Genomic DNA, 26,879 nt, shown 5'->3' with positions numbered 1-26,879 from the left:
GCAAACTGTATACATAATGATAGATACAACAACAAATAAAAATACTTTGAAGATGGTGGAAATGTCAGAGAAGATGTCAATGTGTTCTCTGACATTTCTGTCCTCTTCAACCTGATCCCAGTCATGTTTTTCTGTCCTCAGCCCTTTCTGCTTCCTGTAGAGACCACTGTCTCTCGAGTATGCTCATCCCAACCTCGGTCCTTCCCAGCCATTTCTTCTTGCAACCACAGGAGATGCAACACCTGTCCCTCCATCTCCACTCTTACTTCCATTCAGGGAGCCCAACTATCCAGCCAGGCGAGTCAGAAGTTCACTTGCAATTTCCAAATCTCATCTATTACAATTGCTGCTCTAATTGAGCTGGAGCTCATGATTGCTAACCGTTTTAACTCCACTTTCCATTCTCTTACAGACCTTTCTTTCCTTGGCCTTCTCCACTGTCAGAGTGAGGTCTCTTGCAAACTGGAATAACAGCACCTTATATTCCACTTGAGTAAGCTACAACCCAACAGGATAACCAATGAATTAGGAATGAACCAGGAATGAGTAGGTTAACCTATGATGAGCATTTGTTGGCACTGGGCCTGTACTCTCTGGAATTTCAAAGAACGAGGGGGACCTCATTGAAACATACGGAATAGTGAAAGGCTTGGTTAGAGTGGCTGTGGAGAGGATGTTTCCACTAGTGGAAGAGTCTAGGACTAGAGGCCATAGCCTCAGAATTAAAGGATGTTCTTTTAGGAAGGAGATGAGGAGAAATTTGTTTCGTCCGAGGATGGTGAATCTATGGAATTCTTTGCCACAGAAGACTTGGATTGTTTTTTCTGGAACATCGGAGGTTGAGGGGAAATGAAGGAAGAATATAAAATTATGTGAGGCATTGTTTGGGAAGACAATCAGAACCTTTTTCCCAGGGTGGAACTGTTCATCACTACTTAGGCATGGCTTTAAGATGAGATTGGTAAACTTAATGGAGGTGTGCGGGGCAATTGTCTTACACAGAGAGTAGTGGGGACCAGGAATGCATTGCCAGTGGTGGTGGTGGATAAGATAGTGGCATTTTAAGAGGGTTTTAGATGGGCACGAGGAAATGCAGAGAATGGAGGGATATGGACCATGTACAGGCAGTTGAGATCAGTTTAACGGCATCATTTTCAGCACAAACATTATTAGCCAAAAGGCACATTCCTCAAGGTGGAAATGACAAAAACTAGAGGGCTTAGCTTTCAGTTAAGAGGTGTAAAATTTTATGGAGATGTGTGGGGCAATTTATTTTTACACCGAGAGTGGTGGGTAGCTGGAATGCGTTGCCAAAGGTGGTGGTAGAGATAGATGCGATAGTGGCATTCATGGGGCCTTTGGATGGGCACATGGATATGCAGGAAATGGAGGAATATAGATTTTCTGTTGGGAGATAAGATTAAATGAATTTGGCATTACGCTCGGCATGGACATTGAGGGTCGAAGGGCCTTTTCCTGTGCTGTACAGTTCTATGTTCTATCAGAAAATATCTCGTCGGGGGGTAAAGGGGAATGGCGGATATAACTGAAGATGGTTGGGCTTTGGAACCTTTTATCTCCTGTAGTGGAAGTAATTCGGCTCTGGGCCTATACTTGATTTTTACTTTATAATCACAACCAGATTCCTCTGTGCAGAATGATTATATAATGGAGATTTGTCAATCAAGGGGATTAGGGGTAAAACTTTGGGGCGGTTGGTTTTTGCCCCCCCATCAAATTAAGGAATTTTAAATTATGATTTAAACCTTTCCTAGCCAGTTACCTGTCCGTAACTTTTGAACAATTGAGGTTTCATGCATGGATAGATGATTGTTCTTCTTCTTGCATTTGGTGCGCACAGCCTAAAGTTGTAGGACAACTTGTTCTATTTGATCTTGTTTGTTTATGCACGCCAGGTTGATTACATTCGTCGAAACAGGGCGGACCACGTGAACGTTGCAATCTCCCACCCCATAGTTGATTGTGATAACCTTGGTATAAATTCATTGAAATAACATATATATCAAAAGACTAAATGTGGCAGTTAGATGCCACTGCACTCGTAAATTTGAAAATGATCATGATTTTGATGTTAATCAGAAGATTATGATTTTTACCTCGTTTGTTACAGACGCTGTGTAGTGTCGCCCTTGGATACATAGTTTTGAATTATTTAACTGGGCAATGAGAACCCTATTTTTTTTTCAAACTCTTGCATATGGTGTCTAGGGAAGGCAGTGGGAGATAAATAAGTCAAGATGTTAAACTGGATTATTGCTCAAGAAATTAATATAAACTCCCTCCTCTTTACAGCATTTCTTTTTGTGCCTGGAATAAGAATGGGGAAGTTAAATAATCAAAGCTGTCAATGTTCATAAGTTGTAGGAGCCAAATTAGACCATTTAGCCCATCAAGTCTACTCCGACATACAATCATGGCTGACTGTCTTTCTCTCTCAACCCCAATCTCCTGCCTGCTCCCCACAACCCCTGATAACTGTACCCTTGACACGCTGTTAATGTTGATTGTGTTTTAAACTGCTTGAGGAGATTTTTTATTTGTTTTAAAAATCATTTGACTGCCTTATTTGTGCTGAAATCTTGTAATATATAGCCATTGTTAATATCATTAAATGAGACGTATTTGATAAAGACATTGATATTTGGCATTTACACTCATATTTGGTGTCTTGATTTGTGTCAGTTCTTGTTTCAAGGAATTGATTAATAATTTACCTTTGATAGATTTTAACATTTTAAAGATGTAGAATTAAGTGTTGTAGCCTCTATGAGCAAAAGTGATAGCAATTATAATTATAATTAACTTCAGACTTTTAGTCAGAGTGCTTCAAAATTTCTCTTGAATCGTGTAATATTACTGGATTTTAATGTAATATTACAGTAATATTACACGATTCAAGAGAAATGTATTAATTGGTTGAAGCCTGTTTAATTAGTCACGGCCTTTTGATTAGGGTGCATTTAATTTGATTCAAAACACTAATAATGCATCGGTTTTCAAAAGGAAAGTTTATTGTGCAGCCAACAGAGAGACTTGAACTGTCTCCATTCTCTGGCTTTTTTTTATTAGCCCCATTAAATGCAAATTGTTAATGAATATAATGTTAGAGAAGAAAAGCATGTTGCTGCAGTAAAGGAGTAATTATTGATCAATCAAATATCACGCTGCAGTAAAGCATGGGAATCACAGAGGCTTTCAGCTGCCATTTAACCTTGTTTTAAGCATTCCATTAGGAACAATAACTCAGCAGGAAATAGTAATGTTAAGCCCATCAGCATATGAAAGGGGACTGACAACAGGGTTACTGAACTGATTTGCTTGGGGAGGTCTGCCCAGAAACTATCCATCATTGTCAGGTTATTGCACGTTGAAGCACTCTTTTTTTTGTTTTTGCTGTGGCGGTACAGGTATTGTTAATATTTCCGATGGATGAGGTTTATGGTATTGCTCCAGGGAAAAGTTACTGCATTCTTACTGGTGGCAAAAGTCAAGAGTGTTTAATTCGCATATGTTCCGACAATGGAACAATCAAATTTGTACTTGCAGCAACATAGTAGGCCTGTTAATACAAAACTCGCAAATAATATATAATAAACAAAAAAAAAATGAATATGTTAACAACATTAGAGCAAAGAAAACATAATCCTTGGTGCAACCAAAGACAGTCCACAGAAGTTCATAGTTGTGGTTAGTGTTGTGTAGTGTTCAAGAGTCTGGTGGTTGTTTGGAAGAAGCTATTAATTATTGAATCTGGTAGTTACAGTTTTCAGTTTCCTATACCTTTTTTCTGATGGTAGAAGTGAACTGAGAATGTGGCCAGGTAAGTCTTTGATATTGATAGATTTGATAGTGCCTCGTGTAAACCTTTTGATGGTGGGGAGGTCAGGAAGTGGCGGCGCTGCACAAGCAGCTGCGGCTCGCCTGCAGTCCGTCTGTCTTTTTCTCTTTTTTTTGTTTTCTTTTGTCTTGTTGGATGTATGTTTTAGTTTATTTTTAGTTGTGTATGTGTGGGGGGGCGGGGGAAAACTCGTTTTAGTCTCTTCCTTCAGGGGCATGCGACCTTTTCTTTGTCGCATCTCCGTCTCTGTCTGTGCTGAGGCCTAATCGCGGAGCTGGCGGCCTCCAACTGGAACTGACCTCGAGGCTCCGGAGGCAGAGCTAGGATTCGCCATCGCGAAGCTGGCCGACTTCGGGGCTGTGGTGGCGCTGCAGCCTGAAACATTGCCTATTTCTTTTGCTCCATAGATGCTGCCTCACCCACTGGGTTTCTCCAGCATTTTTGTCTACCTATGATATATACCAAAATGACATGCAGTAAAATTATAATACAGTATCTCAAGTCTTTTTACACATGGCAATTAATGCAATTTCTATTATTTCTGTTATTTTATTATTATTATTCTATTATGTGATTGGATTATTCAGCGTGTGATCAACATGTGTCAATAAATCCTGGACTATATGCTTAACCATGCACACTACAGATTGATGCAAGTATATTTTCTGTGAAGGACCGAAAATTATTTTGACATGGCCATAGCATGGGTCGTTATTGCTATTGGTACAGAAACACTCTCGCTTCCCACATAATTTAGCCACAACAAAACATACAGGTTGCAAGGAAATTTCTAAAGGCATTTTATGATAATAGCTGTTAAAACTGATTATACCCATCTGACAGGTTAAACATGACACTAACTGGCTAAAGGACATAACTGCAGCAAATGTTCTTTTGGTAATAATGATTAAAGGTGTCAAAACGCCACATTACTGGACATTCAGATTATGAAGTATAAAGGTTCCTTTATTGTCATTCAAACTTTTAGTTTGAACGAAATTGCGTACCTTGCAGTCATGACAGAAAATAAAATAACAGAACACACAATGAACACAGTTTAACATTCACCACAGTGAGCCTACCAGGCACCAGTCTTAAAGTCTTATCTCTTCCTTCCTTGTTCTCCCTCTGCATTGAGGCGATCCAGGCTTATGTATGCTGATCTCCTCACCACCGCCTCTCCTCCTCCGCCAGCCAACAGGAAGGTGCGGGGCCGAGCGGTGCAGGTGCTTCAGACGGCGGAAGAGGGCCTCCCCCTCCTTCCCTCCCTTCTCCCGGCCTTGGCATGTGGGAGGGTTTGTTTTGAAAGCGGTTATCGCCGTTGGCGAAGTGGCAAGCAGCGGCCGCTATCAGTGCGGGCGGGGTGCAGGTGGAGGAGGAGGTGGAGCCGCTGTCAATGCCGCTGCTGCTTTGCGGGGCCGTCATTTGCTCCGACCCTCGGTCACCCTACACGTAGTATCTTTGCCCTGCACTACAGCTTTTTGCCGCCGACACGAAACGTCATGTTCTTTTTCTCTAGAGATGCTGCCCGACCTGAGTTACTCCAGTTTTTGTGTCTCTCTTCGGTATTAACCAGTATCTGCAGTGCCAAGCCGGGCAAAATGACTCGGCGTTTAGGTTGCCCGGCGACATTTTTGGGTGGCCATTGGCACCCAGGCAACCGCTAATTTTCGAGCCCTGACTTCTCTCCAGAGATGCTGCCTGTCCCGCTGAGTTACTCCAGCTTTTTGTGTCTATAATCTGGGTGGGTGCAGGAGGTGGTTGCATATTTACAAATATAATAATCATTACTGATGTGTTTTTTTTGCACCTGCAGATACAAAATCATAAGATTTGAGTAGGAGAGCAGCTATACCTAGGTTGATAGTAGTAGGGGAATAATTTAAAACCTTTTATGATCAAAGGAATATTAGAGATAACCACAAAGATAGACAGAAAATGGTGGAGTAACTAAGAGGTCAGACAGCATCTCGGGAGAAAAGGAAATGGTGATGTTTCGGGTCGAGACCCTTCAGACAGAGAGTCAGAGGAAAAGGAAACAATAGATATGTCAGGGGAAAGAAAATCATTTTTTCTCTTTTTGTTGATTTTTCATAATTGTGCTGCAAACTTTGTTTTGAAAGTGGGTCATCTGAATGCGTTTTTAATATATATTTTAAATGTTAAACTGTGTGGTAGTGATATTCAAAAATGATTCCGTTCAGGTTTATTGGATTAATAGTGGACCATAGGAAGCATACTGACAGATTGCACCACAGCTTGGTTTGGGAACAGCTCTGCCCCCGAACTCAAGAAATTACATAGAGTTGTGGGTATAGCCCAGTCATTTACACAGACCAGACTTTCCACCATTGACTCCATCTACACTTCATGCTGTCTCAGAAAAAGAGGCAACATAATCAAAAATAATTTCCGCTACACTGCTTCTTCTCGCCACTCACATCATGGAGAAGAAACAGCAGCTTGAAAACAGGCACCAACAGACTCAGAAACAGCTTTGTATCCTGTTGTCAGGCTTCTGAACAGTTGTCCATAAATTAGTGCACTGTCCAATTCACCTCTTTCCCACTGTGGACATTGAACTAAAGGGCCTGTCCCACTTAGGCGTTTTATTAGGTCTCCGGGGTGTCGCCTGTATGGTCGTGAGTAGTTTCCACAGTCGCCCAAAGAGTCGTAGCATTTTCTGGTCGCTGCTAGATTTTGAAATGTTCAAAACTCTTCAGCGACAGTCGGCTACCGTGGGCTTGTCGTAGCTTGTCTTCTCCTGACATAGGTGTTGTCGTAAGTTGTCATAGGTTGTCGCCAGGATGGCGTAGGTTGTCACCAGGTGACGTAGGTTGTCGCTGGTGCTGACTTCAGTGAATTCAATTGTTGCCGGCAGTAGCCTAAAAAAATCGCCCAGGTGGGACAGGCCCATTAGACCAGTCGCCGGTTTTTCGGCGACCTGCTACGACTATGACAGTCGCCGGCAGTCACCTAAAAAATCGCCTAGTGGGACAGGCCCTTTAGTCTCTGGAAGTGTTGCGCTAGAATGCTGAGAACTACATTCTGCACTCTGCATCAGTCCCTTTGCTCTGCCTATTGTACGTGTTTGGTTTGATTGTAGTTATGTATAGTATTATCTGATCTGATTGGACAGCACGCAAAATCACTGTACCTCAGTACACATGATGATAATAAACCTAAGCCTAAAGGTAGCCTTCCGCTGATAGTAGTAGCAAAACTGGAAATTATAGGTTGCTATGCATTATGATAGGTAATAGATGACTCTCTTTTAAAAGATGTTTAACTTTGCTTTATGTTTTGCTTAACACTTGGAAGAACATTGTTCATGTCATTCTACTAAAAAGACTGTCATTTGGTTTAACATTTTTTCCTCCAATTCATTGGTTATTTGAGATGCAGGAAACTGCAGATGCTGGAATCTTGAGCAAAGCAAAGGGTGCTGGAGGAACTCGGCAGGTCAGACAACATGTGCAAAGGGAATAAAGAACAGTCTGAAGAAGAGCCCTAACCTGAATCATCAACTGTCTATTCCCTCCTGACCCACTGAGTTCCTCCAGCACTTTGTTTTTTCCAGTTAGTTTTGGGAATTTACTTCATGGCAACTTCAATTGGATTTGAGAAATCATGAACTGTGATAAAGTTATTAACTTGTGGCTTTAGTAAATAGCTGAAAAGGGTCAGCTTGGCAAATAAACATTTTATGGGGAGTCCTTGCGCAGTGCATAATAAAACATTTTTCAACAAATTTAATGAGCATTGGTTCATCTTAACTAAAACAATTGTCCGAATGCTTAAACTAGAGCGTGTTTGTTATATTGATCTTGATCATTTGGGAATAATTTTAAACCAAATTTTTTTGGTGGGAAAATGATGTAGTTGATCAGCTGCCTTTTTTTATCTAAAAAAAATTATCTTTTATCTTTTTAATAAAGATTACTTTTTCTTTTTGATCTTGCCCATCAATATTTATCAGACAGATTAAATTAAAATTGCCTTTAATAACCTACTGTTAATTAATTGCATTATTAAAGTGAATTTGCACTTTTAGTCCTTTTGAATGACCACTGACTCTTGATGTTTAGTTTCAATTAAAACTGGCACCTGAAATGGCTGCATACAATAAAATAGGTGGCTGCATCATGGCATCAGGAGTCAAGAGTGTTTTATTGTCATATGTCCCGGATGGGACAATGAAATTCTTGCTTGCTGCAGCACAACAGAATATGTGAATATATAAACATAGTACATAATGTGGGAAGAGAAAAAAAAGAAAAACGTTCAATAAATAACAAATATAGTGCAATAATAATATATAATAATAATAATAATAATAATATTTGCAGGTCAGAGCTCACAGCTTATTTGTTGTTGTGTTTAATAGCCTGATGGCTGTGGGGAAGAAGCTGTTCCTGAAGCTGGACGTTACAGTTTTCAGGCTCCTGTACCTTCTTCCTGATGGCAATGGTGAAATGACAACACCTTGCTGTAAAAAGCACATTTGTTTCCTAACAATCGAGAGGTGCTTCTATCTCTACTTCTCGATGCTGAAGATCAATCATCCCAGAATATAGACGGCATCTCTGGAGAAAAGGAATAGGTGATGTTTCGGGTCTTGACCTGAAATGCCACCTACTCCATTTTTTCCAGAGATGCTGTCTGACCCGCTTCGTTACTCCAGCTTTTTGTGTCTATCTTCGAATTAAAACAGCATCTGCAGTTCCTTTATACAGATGAATCATCACAGCCCTGGCTTCCTCATGGCAACACTCTAAGCCCAGCTATCTTCAGCTGCTTCATTAACTACCTCTCTTTCATCAAAAGTGGGGATATCTGTTAGACATAGAACAATATAGTGCAGAAACAGATGCAGAGTCCACAATGTTCAGGTCAAACGATGCCAGGTTATACTAATCTCCTCTGCCTGCATGTGATCCATGTACCTCCATTCCCCACATGTTCTTGTGCCTATCTAAAAGCCTCTTAAATGTCACTATCAGACCTGCCTCCACCACCACCCTTGGCAACATGTTCCAGGCACCCCCATTGTCTTTTTGAAGAAAAAACACTTGCCCTGCACATGTCCTTTAAACTTTGCCCTTTTCACCTTAAAGCCATGGCCTCAAATTTTTGACATTTCCACCCTGGGGAAAAAAGGTTCTGAGAGTCTACCTTATGAATGCTTCTCACAATTTTACTTCGGAGTCACGTGAGTGACTACGTGAAGAAGGCCCGTTCAGGCGCACGTGGGTCAATCTTCAAAGCAGCAGTGTAAAATCACAGATAATAATAACAGTGACTGAAGTATGATAGTAAGATGAAAGAAGACTAGAACTACCAGATGAGCTTAACGAGGGCTGGGAGCGGAGGGCACGTATTCCCTCATCGTAACTCCTCATAAAATAAAGATCAAACTTCAAACTGGTAAGTTCTCGTTTAATCTTACTATTTTACTTCGGAGTCACGTGAGTGACTACGTGAAGATTTCAAAGCTCTGTGATTTCATGCCGTGAGAAAACAAGTCTACACAACCACAACTGCCTCCTTGACAAAATGAGGGAAAACATTCATAATGCATACAGTCATGACATAGATTTAAACTTGCTGATGCTGTTAAATAACCAATAACAATAGTCACATCTCTCATCCGGATGGAACCTATAACAGAACATAAAATAAATTGAGAATACCTCTGGTCTGGCAACGGGTTATTATAACATGTTTGAAATATTGTTTGTTTGAGCAAACTACAGCCGTTATGATGTGGTCCAGCGGAACATAATTAACCCTTGCTGCTGCCGTTATAGCAGCCCTGATGGAGCGAGATCCAGATCAGTATCTACTGCATACCTCAACTCCGTTTTGACACCTGACAAGATCTGAGCAGATAGGTTCTTATAACATCTTTTGTAACTAACAATCATAGTTAGCTCAGAGTCTCAAAGGCTCTTGGTGACCTTGACGTATTGTTGTATATGTGTGTCCCCACATAACGAGAAATCCCTGGGTATGTCTTGAGTTATTTTAAGACCCGACACCCCTACTGCTCTGCTTAAATTAATTATAGCATAAAATACTATGCATATATTTGCAGATGTAATCATCCTCTCCTGTCACAATAATGTAGCGAGTGACCTGTTGCGCTAACCAGCGCCAGGAGGATAACTACCTAATGAGGTCCGATCAAAGCTAAGAATGTAGCTGGAACCCCCTGGTTCAAATAGTGTTACACAATGTCAATCTCCCATATTACATTGTACTTGTCCTGGGAAACCTGTGTATCAGATATCCTTTACTAACTCGATATCCGAGGTGAACCCAACAACTTAGACCTTGTTAGCTGCAGTTAGTCTGATGGAAAGCCCCTTGGCACAGTTAATGATCCTATAATTCAATATTGTCAAAGACCATTTAAATGAACTGCAATAACTCAGAATCTGTACCATTTTAAAATCTAACATGAGCATTAAACAAATGCTTCCCATCTCCTGAAGCAGCAAAATACCGCTTTTTGGTACCATTCCAGCACTGTCAATACATATAAATATAGGCATAACAAACACAAGCCGTAAGCAGTCTATTGAGAATCTGTAGAACATATATTGATTTTATCATGCAACGGCGGATCTTTTAAGCCGCAGGCTGGACCAGCAAATTACGTTTAAATAACCATATAATGTTGCATTATTATTATTCCCAACAAATCGGGAATCAAACTGCATAGGCCAATTCCACAGCTGGAACCTAAAGTGACTCTTGATGACTCTATTCCAAGACCCGACTCATAAAGCAAATTTGGAGGAATACATAAAAGACCATTCCTCATGCTTGTAGCGAGAATGTATCTTTCGCCACTGTTATGCCACACATTTTGCAACCTTTAATTAGCATGAAAACTATATATCTATATTCGGTGTTGCATTGAATCAGAATTTCATAAATACTGCGTGGTCCAACACCCATTCTGTGTTGTCATTGATCTGTACTTAATGATACTCCAGTGGCAAATTAGATTATGTACCTTTTAAAGGATCTTTTCCCTGATTGCACCCTCGTGCTTATCATATGCCACATCTTAATGTATCAACATGAAGTTGAGCAAGCCCTTATGCATATTCACTCAATCACTCTTTAACCCATAATGCACTTAGGGTCTATAGATAGTTGATACCAATACTTAACAAGAGTTAATAACTCATTGCAAATCTCCTGCACCTCAACTAGAGATGACATTCGCATGTTCCTACCTTAAGCCATAGCATCTTTTTTGCAATATAATGACATATTTGTTGATCAACTACTGGAGCAATGCTGAATATTGTTTGTTCATCATAGTGGCTTTCTTAGCTTCAGCTGGCAATAGCAATTTGTATTATCAATGATCTTTGTGACCCTTATTGTTTGTCATTAAGCATGCTGTCAGTTCTCCCAAATGCACAGCTGCATCACATCTATTGCATTGTCAGTTAGTCTAATGAATAGGAATTCCTTTACAACCACAAGGCTGTTCCAGGTTTCTATTGATTGCAATCTATTGCCCAGGGCGGAGTCACATGGCAACTATCCATTTGATAACAACCTAATTTACTGGATAGGAGAAACCAATTCCTCAATTAGCTTGAAACTGAGTGAATTTTAGTCAAATGCAGCATCAAAATATAATCCAGGCAATACATCACAATTGTTTTTGAACTCATAGTAGTCCTTTGAATGATTTATTGTTATCATACTGTTTAACTTGCCTCATCATAACAATGCCTTCAAACATCTCTGATGATCATTGTACATGGAAAACCCCCTAGGAAATCAGTTTGATCACCCTTCTTTCTTAATGAACAGGCCACACCTGCCATCATTTCGAGTCTGCCCTGACAATAACTCTGGCCCGGTTCTGATAATTCTCACATGTCCCAAGACAACTCTTGCCATAATTCTGACCTTGCCTTGAAAGACAATTCCCCATATCTCCGAGCCTGTCTCGAAGGCAACCTGGCTAAAATACTGGACCTGGCTCAACACTCTTCTGGCCAAATTCCAACCTTCTTGGAATACTAGTATTGTCCAGTTACCTGGTTAAAATGCCTCTGAGTAGATGACAATGTCTCAGTTATTTGTGTGTTGCCCAACCAATTGTAAATCTTACCAACTTGTTCGTGGTCACTTAGTTGTAGAGTAACTCTGGTCACCTTAATGCTGCTACCAGCTTCAGTGAACCGCTTCCTGCCGATGAAGCCGTGGGGTGCGTTTTCCCCCTAAACTATGTGCTTCGCCCTTCAGGTTTTGCCTGTGGAATATGTCTTACCTGAATAGAATATTCGGCGGGTGGCTCTAACTCCCCTGATAGCGGTGTTCACTGCATTGTTGTAATGACAACCTTGCTGCCAGAATCGTACCTCTGACATGTGCCCTTCATTCCTTTGTATGCTCCACGCTATACCCTCAGCCTCGGCATCAGATTACACTGACCCGGCATGTTTCCTCTTCCATAAGGGAGGCATTAAGCAGCCCTACTACAAGGCGCTGCTGGCATAACCTCTCCAACAGGTCCACCCTTCAGGGTCAGAAAATGCCCTGGTTAGCTCACCTCCTCCATGAGGGAGACATCATTGCAGCCCTTCTCCAGGTGCTCCTGCCATACATTTAAACAGCCCTATACAAGCTGCTGCTGACACGACTTAGAGCAATAAGTCGGTACTGCCATATATTCGGCATCCCCATTATGCAGCCCTGTTACAAGGCGCTGCTGGCAAGGGCTCCCCATCTGCCCAACACTGCCATATCTCCTGGTGTTAGGGTATATCTATCTTGAGCCTCCTCTCAATAAGGCTCCATCCTTGCCAACATCCATATTATTTATTTTTACCGGAAAGGAACCCTCCCGACACCAGGACTGACCACTTGGGTCGATTTTCCCCATATCTTGGGAACCTCTGCGGTCTGGGCACCGCATAGCTGGTGGATTTCCCCTCCCCCGGGAATCCCAGCACCCTTGTATATTACGGAGGGAAAACCCCTACCGACCCCAGGGCTGCGATGGTTTAGAACGTTCACATTGCGCTAGATTTGTGCCCTCAAATGCCCAGAAAAATACTGCGAGATATAATGGGACCAAAATTAGCTACTCGCAACTTTAAACTTTGTATAAAGGGATCTTAAGAAGCCCTTTTTATCGTAAAAATAAACAGCCTACCTTCTGTTGTCCGCTGTATGAGATCCGGCCGGTTGCTGGCGGTCGGGGGTTTAGAGGTTAATTTTTAACCTACTATAACAAGTATAGAAAACCATTAAAACTAAAAATAGCTCCAGCTACGAAATCTTCCAGCGATTTTTTGTTAATAATTAACCAGGCTGAAAAACCTCGATTTGAACAGCCTAGTGAAAAATCGCGTTTTAAACCCGCCCCCCTCTAAACAGTGCCAAAATCGCGCACACGGGCTGGGACAGATTTTCAGCGACGCTTCAGGTAGGCTTTGCAACATACCTATAATTATATCAGAGGGAAAATGCCCTCTCGCACCCGGCCTACTGGAGATCCCTTCCCTGGGAATCCCAGTGTTTCTGTGCCTATCGGAGGGAACCCCTCCCAGCACCCGGAGCGCCTGTAAGCCACTGACCACCCGTCAGCGACCCACTTAGTGAAACCCGACAAACCAAACTACCCGCGCTTGGCGGCAAGAACCGAGGTTTCCCCACAGCCCATAGCTGGTTCCCTCGTCGGGCCTCACGAATCCTCCGGCAGGAAACCTCTGGAACAAGAGGTTCCTGCAGGGAATAAAACAGGTAAGAAAAACCAGCGTACCTGAAGTTTAAACTTACCAGGCTGGGGAGCTGTTGCCCCAACCGGTCGTTCTGCACCAATGTGTCTGACGTAATGATGCACGTGCGGCTGAACAGGCCTTCTTCACGTATTCACTCATCGTAACTCCTCATAAAATAAAGATCAAACTTCAAACTGGTAAGTTCTCGTTTAATCTTACTATTTTACCTACTTCTGTCAGGTCTCCCCTCAGCCTCCATTGCTCCAGTCTAGATGAAACAATGTTACTCATTTAATTCCATTCACCATCTCACCAAATGAAGCAGACCATATGTGCATACAGAATGACCATATATAAAATAACCTCCATTTCATTAAGGCTCTTGGCTGTGAATACCTCCAATGAGAGATAATTTAACCAACCATCCTTTGCATTCACTGGCATTTCTCTCATCAGAGTTTTCCATCCTCAACATTTTCGGGGTGACCTGAATGTTGACCAGAATCTCAATTGGACCAGTCACCTAAATATCCCAGTTTCAAAAGCAGAGGTTGGGTATCCTACAGGGCGTAACTCACCCACTGTCATCTCAAAAAACTTTCCACCATCTGCAAGGCATACGTCAGGAGTTTGATGGAATACTTCATTAGCCTTGGTGAATGCAGCTTCTGTAAAAATGTCGATGACGCTAAGGATGTAGCAGACTGCCTGTTTGGTATGCTGTCCAGCATCCTAAGCATTTATTCTCTCAGGCACTGAGAGATGGTGACTGTGTAGTGTGCCATCTACAAAATGCCCAGCAGTTACTCTCCTAGGCTAGTGTGACAACGCCACCTAAATCTGTATCCTCCACCACCAGGAAGGAGAATACATCAGGTGCACTGACACTACAGGCTCTACGTCCTCCTCTAAATGTGTACACAATCATACCTTTGAAATATCTTGCACACCCTTCAACACTGATGGCATCCAGTTGTGGAGGTTCCCACCCAATAATGTTATGGTATACTGTATTAGGAGGATTGGAACAACTTGTCATCACTTTAATAGAAATAAGGAATTGACATTAAACCTTGGACATGCCACTTTTGCTCAGATCCTGGAAAATGAAAATAGAAATTGTCAGAATTATCAGTTTATTATTTCCATTTTGAAGACATTTTAAAATGTTTTTGAATCTATCGATCTGTTTGTCCATCCAAGATTGGTCAAAAAGGTTTCTTTAAAGAAATGAACCCTTCGTGTTAATGATAGAATGGATTTTCTCAAAAGAGTCTTAAACTAACCTAACGCAATATATTTCAGAGGCTAACGTCAGCCTTGTTGTTTGTAAATAAAGCTAAGATTATTGGGTTAAAATTGGATGGAGTCTACCAAATTGATATCTGATTGTTTTCCAGAATTACTTGTAACTTAGCAGAGACCAGATGATCAAATTTACAACAATTAATTTTGTGCATTCACCACAGTTCAACAATAAAACATGACTATAATATTATACTCCATATATGAAGTAAAATTAGGACCATATTTTATGTTGCCAAATATTAAAGAATGGAAATAAATGTGCAATGCATAAATACTAAGAGATTATGGGCAGATGTGGCAGTCCGAACATATAATTCACAGAGGCTAATATGCAGGTACAGCAAGTAATTAAGAAAGGCGATGGGATTATAAGAAAATGTGAATACAATTGAATCGTAAGAAATGATTTCAGTTATATAGGACATTGGTAATCAAATATCTGGAGTACAATATGCAGCATTAGTCTCCCTATTAAAGGAATACATTGAAAGCAGTTCAGAAAATATTTAGCTAGACTGATATTCCCAGATTAAGTGGGATGTTTAATGGGGACAGATTGAACAAGCTAGGATTGTTATCTGCTGCAATCTTGAAGAGTTAGAGAAGATTTATTTGAAACGTATAAGCTCTTGAGGATTCTATGAAGTTTGATGTGGTGAGAATATGTCCTCTGGTGAAGAATCTCAGAAATTAGAGGTCACTGTAGCAGATATAAAGGAGCTGCCCATTTAAGTCAAATGATGTGAAAATAAATCTTATAAGAGAGTCATTGACCCTTTGTGATTCTGTGTTGAGTTGGCATTACAATCAGTCACATTAATGGCTCGTTTTCACGGGGCGACTTGACGCAAGATGTAGCCAGAGTTGAGTGGTCGTGGTCTAGCACGATATCACACGATATAACGGGGGTAGAGTAAAGAGTTCCCACGGTACTCGGCAATTCTGTAATTTGTGCGAGTGACTTGTCCGTCTCCCGATCTTTCCCGTTAATCGTGAATGAACATCGTGGACTGTAGTGTAGTTAATCACGTGGCACAAATGATGTTACTTTGTTGTCACACACTATATTCGTTTTTTTCACCCGAGCTCTTTAATGAGCTGAAGAATAATCTGTTTTTTTAGACAAATGTTGTTTGGTGTGATGCACCTTCTCTCAATATGTGCAAGAAGTCGTCTTTTTATTTTGTCAAATATGAATAAACACTGTATCTCACATTGACCGTGATGATTGTGTTATTTTATGATCTACTGAGAGGTGAAACTTTCAGTCTGAAGAAGGCTCTCGACCCGAAACGCCACCCGTTCCTTCTCTCCAGAGATGCTGCCTGTCCCGCTGAGTTGCTCCAAGCAACTGGCGTCTATCTTCAAAGGACTGTCCAGGACTGCCTTTCTCTCTCTCTCTCTCTCTCTCCCTCCCTCTCTCTCACACAGACATGAATGGATGAACTCCGCGGGCCAGGCAGCATCTACGGAGGGAAATGGACAGGCGACCCATCTTCAGGCTGCCTTATGTCTCTTCCCCCCCCCTCACCCCAACTCCCACCCACACACACGAATGCTGGAGAAACTCAGCGGGGCAGCAGCGGGGCCGAAACGTTGTCTATTTCCTTCGCTCCATAGATGCTGCTGCACCCGCGGAGTTTCTCCAGCATTCGCGTGTGTGGGTGGGAGTTGGGGGGGGGAGAGAGACATAAGGCAGCCTGAAGAATGGGTCGCCTGTCCATTTCCCTCCGTAAATGCTGCCTGGCCCGCGGAGTTCCTCCATTCATGCCTGTGTGAGAGGGAGGGAGGGAGAGAGAGAGAGCGAGAGGCACACACAAGGTGGATGCGAAGTCTTACCTGCCTGTTTCAGTGACAGACACCCACCGCCAGTAAATGAAGTCACCCCCATCTGTCTCCCCCTCCTCTCCCTCGACTCCCCCACCTTTCCCTCCCAACTCCAGTCCTGTCCCGACCCCCTGGGAAACTGAAGGTTTCCCGCTGTAATTAAAGAGTTCCCACGGTAGACTGTAAAACTGGGACCCTGGTTCTGGACTCCCCCAACATCAGGAACATTCTTTCTCCATCTAGCCTGTTCAATCCCGTAGATACGATTAGACAGGTATCTAGTTATTTAATTCATTTAATGATTTCTATCGCCCAGCCTCTCATCTTTCAATCGGGTTCGGCCAGGAAGGAACTGCAGATGCTGGATTAAAACGAAGATAGACACAACATGTAGCTCAGCGGGACAAGCAGCATATCAGAAGGGTCTCGACCCGAAATGTCACCCATTCCTTCTCCCCAAAGATGCTGCCTGCCGTCGAACTCATTCTCTTTAAACTGGCATCTGCTGTTCCTTCCGAAACATACACAAGAAATAAGCAACTTTTCGGGCCGAAACGTTGCCTATTTCCTTCGTTCCATAGATGCTGCTGCACCCGCTGAGTTTCTCCAGCATTTGTGTGTGTGGGTGGGAGTTGGGGGGTAGAGAGATAAGGCAGCTGAGGAAAGGCTCGCCTGTCAATTTCCCTCCGTAGATGCTTAATGGCCCGCGGAGTTCCTCCATTTAGAAACTGCTTTCAGACAAAAAGAGACACACTGACATTAATGAAATGCTTGTTAGCTAGTTTTATTAGATTTGTATGTAAATAGCAAACTGGCTGGATTCACTCTATCCAACTTCCGGGTTCACCGTTCGCAGGAGTTCCCACGGTGACCGCAAGAGTTACTACGGATATCGTACGGGACACTTCGTTCATAAAATGTTGCAATGCTCAACCACAACTGCACAAGTCACTCTTGGCCAAATTCAAACATGTTTGAATTTTCTCCCGAGTACCCAAGGTACACGATTACCTGCCGTTAGCGCCACGGTGGTCCACGAATGCCGTATTGTTACCGCATGAGGTTCCCACGATGTCAAACTCTGGTTACCTCTTGCGTCAAGTCGCACCGTGAAAAGGGGGTTTAAATGACAGAGATGACTCGATGACTCAATGGCCTACTTTTGCTTCAATTTCACCTGGTTGTAATCTGTGGTGCAAGTTAAATGCCAAAAAATGTGACTTCCACAATATTCTTGGTTTGGATTTTTATCAAAAAATCGTTAATTGCTTATTTGCCTTTATGGCAATGACATGGAGCATTGTTGTCAAAAAAGAGTCACCTTATTCATCTGTACAGTTTGTTGCAGTTCATGGCTGATCATGAGATATTGTCTTTCTAAAACCTGAACATAAATAATTGTTTTGGGAGAGGATATCAATTATGATCAATTATATTCATTTGCTGTCACGAATCATCAAACTTGATTGTATATGCTGTGAAAAAATCATTAGGGTACTTTAAATATTTTTATTTCAGTATAAACTGGGAAGTGCACAAACTATCAATTTTAAAATGCAATAGAAATCAGATTGTGTAAATGCATCACTGCCTTTCTTTGTTCTGTTTTAGAATCATTCAGAAGTGAATGGTGGTAATTTTCTGTTATTTAGGTCAGGGTTGGCGTAAAATTTCATGCTTGTCTGCATCATAATAAAGCTATTCTCCATATGTCATGTCACCCTGGCAGAGTAGCTCAAGTGCGTGTGTGTTTAAGGATGGAAAATATATCCTGGTATAATACAGGGATGGTGTCAGGCCATGTGCCTTTTTGAATACAAAGTACAATTGTATTTTGACGTCTTTGTTTGATTCTTTGTATTTAGTTTAATTTATAGATACAGCTTGGAAACAGACCCTTCAGTCCACCGGGTTCACACCGACCATCCAACTACTGTCCAAGCATTCACAATAATTAAAACGAGGTAATCTAATCTGTTATCTAAAACAAATTCATTTTTGCAACCGCTCTCAACACACTATATACAGAGGCCAGGACCCGTAATATTGGGCATTGTTAAGGGCCTGTCCCACTTGGGCGACCTAATCCGCGAGTCCGGAAGAATGCCTTTGACCTTCAAGCTCGAGGGCACTCTCCTGGAAAGCCTCGAGCTGGATCGACCGGCTGCGTTGAAACCGCAAGCTGGATCACCGAACCGCGAGCTGATCTACCGCAAACTGCACACAAACACACACACAAACACATTGTGAAGGTGAGGGCCAGAGAAAGCGGAGGAGCGCTGTCTGCGCGACGAAGATGAAGGTAAACGGCTGCCACGGAATACCGCAAGTCCGTTAGAGAGCGCGCGGGGGAGAGAAGGAGACAGAAGGGGAAGAGAAGAGAAGAGAAGAGAAGAGAGGGGGGGGGGGGGGGGGGGGGGGGGGGGGACACCTTTAAGAAGTATAATAAATTTTACTTGTGGAAATTTTTTCAACCTCCTGAAATTTTTTCCGCGACATAGCTGAGGCCGCGAGTAGGCAGGAACCTCCTTCGAGCATGAAGGAGAGTTCCAGTCACCTCATACGACCTCCTAGGACCACGTGTCGACCATGCTGCGTGTTTGAGTCCAGGGCAAACGCTTCTAAACTCGCAGCTTAGGTCGCCCAAGTGGGACAGGCCCTTTATTGACTCATTAATGTGAAATGTACAGAGACAATGGAAAATACCCAAATGGCTACAGGTTTAAAGCAAAAATGTAATAAAGTTTCTGGAAATAAGGAACAATTTGGTGAGCAACATATTAGTAATAAAGACAAATTTAATGTAGGAAGCATTATTTAAAAAATTGTAGATCCTACTATATTTAAGGGATGTAGCTGACAGTGGAAGAATAATTTAGAAAGCAGGAAATAGAGACCTGCAGAAAATTGGCATTCAATTTAACCAAGAGAAGTGTGAGATGATGCATGTGGGGAAGAGCAACAAGATGAGGGAGCATCGAACAAATGGGAGAATATTGAGCAGTGTAGAAGAGCACAGTCACCTTGGAGTCTGTATCCATCAAATGCTCTTACAATCCTAAAGGGCAACATAGGAGGTTGAGGGTTGATCTTTATAGTGGTGTATAAAATTATGAGGGGTATAGATATGAATGGTCATGAGACGCATGTTTTTCACATGGAGGGTGATGGGTATATGGGACAAGCTGCCAGGCAAAATGGTAGAGACGGTACAACTACAATATTTGAAAGGCATTTGGGCGGTTACATGAAGCGAAAAGGTTTGGAGGGATACAAGCCAAACACATCCAAATAGAACCAGCTCAGGTGGGCAAATTGGGCTAAACGACCTGTTGTCATGCTGTATAACAATGATTGTAAAATAGACATGAAAAGCTGGAGTAAGTAGGTGGGTCAGGCAGCATCTCAGGAGAAAGGGAACAGGTGATGTTTCGCGTCAGGACCCTACTCAATGATTCTAAAGATCTGATTTCACTGTGTGGATGCAAATATATTTGTGTCAGCACCAGAAAATGTTAGCTGGAAGACTAGAAAGGTTTTAATCTGAACAGAAAATGCCAAGGGGATGTTTAAATGAGGTGTACACAATTAAGAAGGCCCAAATTGAACTCAGCCAAATACTGAGTTCCTCCAGCAATTTGTTAATCGGGGACAAAACAAAATATTGACCTGTAAAGAATATAGGTTCCTGTAGGACTTCAGAGTTGTTGATAATTCACTGGAGGAAAATTGAATTCATGCATATTTGATTAATTGGATAATGTAGGGAGACTATGGAAGAGAAGTATGTTGAGCTAATAATGTTCTAATTTTGGAAGCAGACTCATTGCTTCCAATGCAGCAGTAAGTGGAGTGATTAAGCGATGAAAGGATGTGTGTCATAAAACGGATGGTCAACACATGGGAAAATATTTGGTGAAATAGGATGATACTGTTGTGTCAGATTTTAGCAGCATCAAAGAGGATTAGTACCTTGCTGCGAATATCAAAATGCTGGTTGGAACTCAGCAGGCCAGGCAGAACCTGTGGAAGGAAATGGACAGGCAACGTTTCAGGTCAGAACCCTTCTTCAGACTGATCAATTAAGTGTAAAGCATTTAGTGATTCCTTACTTGATGGGCCGGATGGCCTAATTCTACTCTTAGAATTTATGAACTTTTGAAGTTTAAGTCAAGAGCGTTCTTTAGATTTTGTTTAAAGGTGGTTAAGGAAAAAGGATCATGACCCAAAATATCTTCTGGCATTTAACTCCACAGATGCTGCCTGACCAGCTAAGTTCCTCCAGCATTCTGTTCAAGATTCCAGCATCTGCAGTCTCTTGTTCTCTTTTCTTAATGAAATTCCAGATTATTCAAATGAAGTATTCATTTTGTTTGTCTCAGTTTCTAATTCCCAGTTGCCCCATGCTTAGTTTACGCCAAGCAATGTGGAATTTTGGACACAGACTGTTCCAACTGTTGCTTTGTCATGAGCCAACTCTGGGCAGAGTGAGTTATTCTCCCCCCACCCTACCCCCAAGGAGAAACGGTCAGTGTGAGTCACTCCACCAAGTGGTCTGCGTGTAGACGGAGCTCATTAAAGTGGCGACAAGCTTGTTACATGGTCACGCTGCTGTGATGTTTGAGCCTGGAGTAAGTATGGTGTGAGCTCCCTCGAGCTCCTTTTCATGACCTTAGTTTGTAAGATCAGCATTGGAATTAAAGATATCAAGGGTGGTCAATGACCTTGCACTCCAAAGACCTAAAACGTTTTAAATGTTTAATTGCAGATTTTTAACCTCGTTGAGAACGTATTCTATTATTCTACCTCTTCAAAAATATTGTACATTTAAAGATATACCAGCAGCTTATTTACTTTTAGATACGTTGGGTGTAAATTGGGTGTTCTAACCCAATTGGTTAAGATGCTGATTGTACTCCAACTCTTTAATTGAATTGTTTCTAATGAAGTTAAATACTTGGATACTCCATTACATTTTTCACATTGGTGTAAGCTTTTGAATGATTTTTTTCTACCCATTGTTGGTTAGTGCTCAAGCCAAATTATAAAAAAAAGTCTAGAAACAAGGGCTGAAAAAAAAGCACACAGTGTTAGAGTAACTCAGCAAGTCAGACAGCATTCTTGGCGAACATGGATATGTGACGTAAGGGTCGAGACCGTTCTTCAGACTGATTGTTGGTGCGGAGGGGGGGGGAGAATAAAGCTAGAAGAGCCAGAAGCTCGAATATATAAAGGGGGAGAGGGGGGATAATAAAGCTAGAAGCTAGAACATATAATATTATAAAAGGACTGGACAAGCTAGATGCAGGAAAATGTTCCCAATGTTGGGTGAGTCCAGAACCAGGGGCCACAGTCTTAGAATAAAGGGGATGCCATTTAAGACTGAGGTGAGAAAAAACATTTTCACCCAGAAAATTGTGAATTTGTGGAATTCCCTGCCACAGAGGGCAGTGGAGGCCAATTCACTGGATGGATTTAAGAGAGAGTTAGATAGAGCCCAAGGGCTAGTGGAATCAAGGGATATGGAGAGAAGGCGGGCATGGGTTATTGATTAGGGATGATCAGCCATGATCACAATGAATGGCAGTGCTGGCCCGAAGGGCCGAATGGCCTCCTCCTGCACCTATTTTCTATGTCTCTAAGAGACAGCCCTTCTTGCCTGTGTTCACCCATTAGCTGCCATACTTTGTCCTGCCCTCCTCTCTTCTAGCTTTCTCCGCAACCCCTCCCCCCCCCCCGCACACTTCAATCAGACTGAAGAAAAGTTACTTCCCGAAACATCACCTATGCATGTTCTCCAGGGATGCTGCCTGGGCTGCTGTGTTACTCCAGGAATTTGTGTAATTAAAAAAAACAGAAAAGTCCTGTGCTTGACCCTACAATACTGCATTGTCTCATTTCCTATGAATATATGTGAACCGTGATTAGGAATTAAATGACAGGAAATTATAGGACGGTGATGAATCGCTTGTGCTGTTTCATTAAACTGAGTAAATTCAGTGTAATTGAAAGTTGGTGTTTGACCTAATCCATAGATTTGATTAAGTACACCTTTGCCATCCATCAGAGATCTTAAGCGCCACAGCAAAGATATTTTAAATTCATTTAAAAGACTTTTGGACAGGTACATGGCTAGGAAATGTTTAGAGGGATATGGGTCAAACACAGGCAGGTGGAACGGATGTAGGCGGGGCATCTTGGTCGACATGGTCTGGGTTGGCTTAAGATGCCTGTTTCCATACTGTATGACTATGACAACTGCCATGTCCATATGTCACACATATACCACTCATTACATCACATGCAAGTCTCTACTTCAATGTTCCTTTGGAAAAAGTATTTCTTATTAACAATGATTCATTCAGACTGTAGATTGGCATTCTCAAGGGCTTACATCTTTTTACTGTGTTTGGGTCCCTCACATTGATAAAGGACTGACATCCTGTTTCATTTCACTGTTGACATGCCCTCTTCAGCTTTTGGTTGCATATCCAGTTCTGGTTGCATATTCATTTTTACATCAATGTGTTCTGATACATTTCTTGTGGATGTTGCTTGATCAATGTGAAAACAATTTTTCTTCTGCTGATTCATGGTTAAGCATAACAATGTTGGAAATCTGTTCAAGGCTTCCTTTTGGATGCAAGCAGGCATTTGTCTACATTATTAGAGGATGGGTGCTGAATGCTTGAAAATCACCTCAAAAATCACACAGCACAGAAGCAAGCCCTTCAGACCACTATGTACATGTCAACTATCAATACTAATCTCATTTACTGGCACATGGTCTGTAACGCACTATGCCTTCATAATTCAACTGCTCATCTTGGTACTTTTATTACATTTGAGTGTCTACCTTAGCTGCCCTTTTGGGCAGCATGTCCCAGATTCCAACCATTTTACTAGTTGAAAAAAATATTTGGATCTCTGAACCTCTTGCTCCTGTCCTGAATTGCTAGTTTTGGACTGTTCTTCTATGAGGACAAGTGTCCAACCATCGAGTCTATCTATGTCCCATCATAGCAAAGAGGGGCCCTGGCGTGAGGGAGCCGCTGAGAACAAAGAAGGGACCCAGCGTGGAGGGGAAGTGGGGGGGGGTGAACTAACAGGGCCCATTGAGGACTGTTATGAATACTTTGTAACTTTGTCGCCATGTGTGGCGATTCTTTGCACTACTTGTGTATGGCATGCAAAACAAACATAAACATAGACATAGACATAGAAAATAGGTGCAGGAGTAGGGCCTACTTAAGGCAACTCAAGATACATGGTTAGATGAACAAGAGACTGGAGATGTTGGAATCTAGAATAAAAGTGGTCCAGTCCTGATGCAGGGTCTCCACCCGAAAAGTCCCTTTGCTTCATAGAAACATAGAAAATAAGTGCAGGAGTAGGCCATTCGGCCCTTCGAGCCTGCACCACCATTCAATATGATCATGGCTGATCATGCAACTCAGTATCCTGTACCTGCCTTCTCTCCATACCCCCTGATCCCTTTAGCCACAAGGGCCACATCTAACTCCCTCTTAAATATAGCCAATGAACTGGCCTCAACTACCTTCTGTGGCAGAGAATTCCAGAGATTCACCACTCTCTGGGTGACAAAAACAAAGATATGTCACCGTGACGTGCTATAGGTGATAATAAAGTATCTATAATTTTGCATAGCTCCTATTAAGTCCACCTTCAGCCTCCTCCACAGCAAGCAAAGTAAATTGAACCTATCCAGTTTCTCTCTTTGTAACTGAACCCCTCCATCCCAGGCACCATTCTGGTGTACCTCCTTTTTGCCTTCTGCAGTGCAGTTATAGTGAAGCTAGAAACTAGAGCACCTCCAGAAATATTATATGTTAGAATATGAATTAAGGTCCATGATCTGAAACAATTAAGATATGTTCTGAATTGCAAAATATCAATCTCACTCTGTGCTGTTGTCTGCAATCGCCTGTTTTAACTCCAATCCGTTTAAAATGAGTGTCAATAAGAAATACTGCCAGTCTTTCTGTAAGAAATGGACTTTTGACTTGAAAATGACCACATTTTCCTTGTAAATTGTTCAGACGGTACATACTAACATAATCTTTTACTTCTTTATCAATATCTGGCAATATAAGAAGCTTCTGGTAATAGCCTTTGTATTTACAATGCCAGCATGTTCTCAGTGTAATTCACCATTGATTCATCTGGAGGCATTTAGGATGACTATTTCATACTCCTACTACAGGCATTATTGATCAATGGACATTTCAAAGCTTCCATTGGGTTTGGAGTTGCATATTGACATTTGAACATTTACATTTTGAAAGTCTGTCTATAGCGGCTCTGATTTTTGCAGCTGTGACTGGAAAGTGATCTTCCCCCTAGATACAAGGTAAAGCTGAACTTTGTGCTACCTTTGCCAGAGCCTTTGTGTGGTAGTTGGAAAATGCATCCGTATAAACAATAAGTATCCAATTGATATCTAGTTTCCTCAGTCAATACTTATCTAGTCAGGTTTGTTGCTGTGTGTGGTCAGCTATGACTTTTAGCAGTTTTAATAGGAAGGTTAAACGAGAAAACGTTTGAAGTTTGATCTTTATTTTATGAGAAGTTGAAGTGAGGGATTACGTGAAGAGCCCGCCAGCCCGCATGCGCGTCAAACTTTAGAGCAGCTGTAGGAAACCACAGAATAGTTGCTGACCTAAGCTATAGGAAGATTAAGGAGCTTAGAACTACCGAATGATCTTTATGAGAAGTAGGGTTGGGAGTGGAGGGCACGTAATCCCTCACTTCAACTTCCCATAAAATAGAGATCAAACTTCAAACGGTAAGTTCTCATTTAATCTTCCTATTTTATATCGAAGTCACGTGAGTGACTACGTGAAGACTTCAAAGCTCTGTGGTTTCATGCAGTGAACCAGATTCCATGCAGGCATACTGCCCAGTTGACCAGACATGGCTGAAGAAACATACTTCATTGAAACATGATGTTAACTTAAACATGTCCATGCTTTTAATGGAAATAATAATAATGGTCCCTTCACATCAGGGATAAACAATTGATTTAATTAACAGAACTTAAAATTTTGCTAGCAAATAAACCAGGCCTGGTAATTGGTTTATTATAAAATGTTTGAAAAGTTAGCTCATTCACCTATCCTGCTGTCGCTAGGATGTAGTCCAGTGGAACTTCCGTAATTCTTGCTGCTGACGTGGCTGCAGCCCTGGTAGAGATAGATTTGAATACATCAGTGTCCTGCGAATGCTAATACACGTCTCAACCATCTAGAAATGGTCTGCACCGATACCCTTCTGTGTGGTTTTTTTATGACTGACGAAGACCGCCAGTTCAGTGCCTCAAAGGTCCTTTGTAACCTTTATATATTCTTTAATATATGTAACGACACATAACCTGTGATCTGGTGGATATGCTAAAAAGCTCCAACTTAAACCCTAGAGCACCTGATCTACTTTGCCTAATTAGCTCATCTATATAAAAGGTTACCCTATTATTGGATATAACTGCCTTATCCAGCCTTAATTTCTGTAACGACTGGACTCGTTGTGCTGAAACAAGCGCCATGAACATGACTAATTTATAGGTGAGCTGGACCAAAGATAAAGATGCAGCTGGTGCCCAACTACAAAGCAGCGTTAATACTAAATTAATGTCCCATATCTTCCTATATCTGGGCCTAGGAGGGTTTATGTTAAAAAAATATCCCTCATAAATTAGATACCAATGGGTGAGAGGTGAGAATGGTCTCCAGATCCCAGCAGCAAATATGACGACAAAGCACTACGAGCAGTGTTAATCGCGCTATAACTCAATTTTTTGTCAAAATATAAGGTTGAAAGGAATTCCAACACATCGGCTGTATCTGCCGTAACGTAACTTTTATGTGTATTGAAACACATTTTTTCCCATTGTTTAATGTATGAAAAGTACTGCTTCTTAGTGCCGTCTCGCCAAGCTGCAGTGATTACATCCACCGTCCGGTCGGATAATCCGAGCCCCAGTAAAGGTCTACTCAGATTCTGCAAATTAACAGGTTGATTCATTCACGTAGCGGATGAGGTTCCCGAGAGACGGGATGAATAAGCAAATATTTATGTTCATAAACAACCATTGGTGGTTCCACTAG

General features: G+C 41.8%; 1 protein-coding gene across 3 annotated transcripts in view; it reads left to right on the top strand.

Annotated features, from left to right (window-relative positions):
- fam171a1 (family with sequence similarity 171 member A1) overlaps positions 1-26,879 on the top strand; it is a 189,685-nt gene that overhangs the window by 54,087 nt on the left and 108,719 nt on the right. The window contains exon 1 of one of the 3 annotated variants that reach the window (XM_055655763.1): positions 21,369-21,386. The exons of the other annotated variants lie outside the window; for them this stretch is intronic. The gene's annotated coding sequence lies outside the window, so the exon portion shown is untranslated. Of the gene's footprint in view, positions 1-21,368; positions 21,387-26,879 lie in introns of those variants that run through there. 3 annotated transcript variants of the gene reach the window in all.

Source organism: Leucoraja erinacea, chromosome 2 (assembly GCF_028641065.1).
Source record: "Leucoraja erinacea ecotype New England chromosome 2, Leri_hhj_1, whole genome shotgun sequence".
Lineage (NCBI taxonomy): Eukaryota > Metazoa > Chordata > Chondrichthyes > Rajiformes > Rajidae > Leucoraja > Leucoraja erinaceus.
Note: the sequence above shows the minus strand (reverse complement) of the source record. Positions and strands in the feature narration are given on the sequence as shown.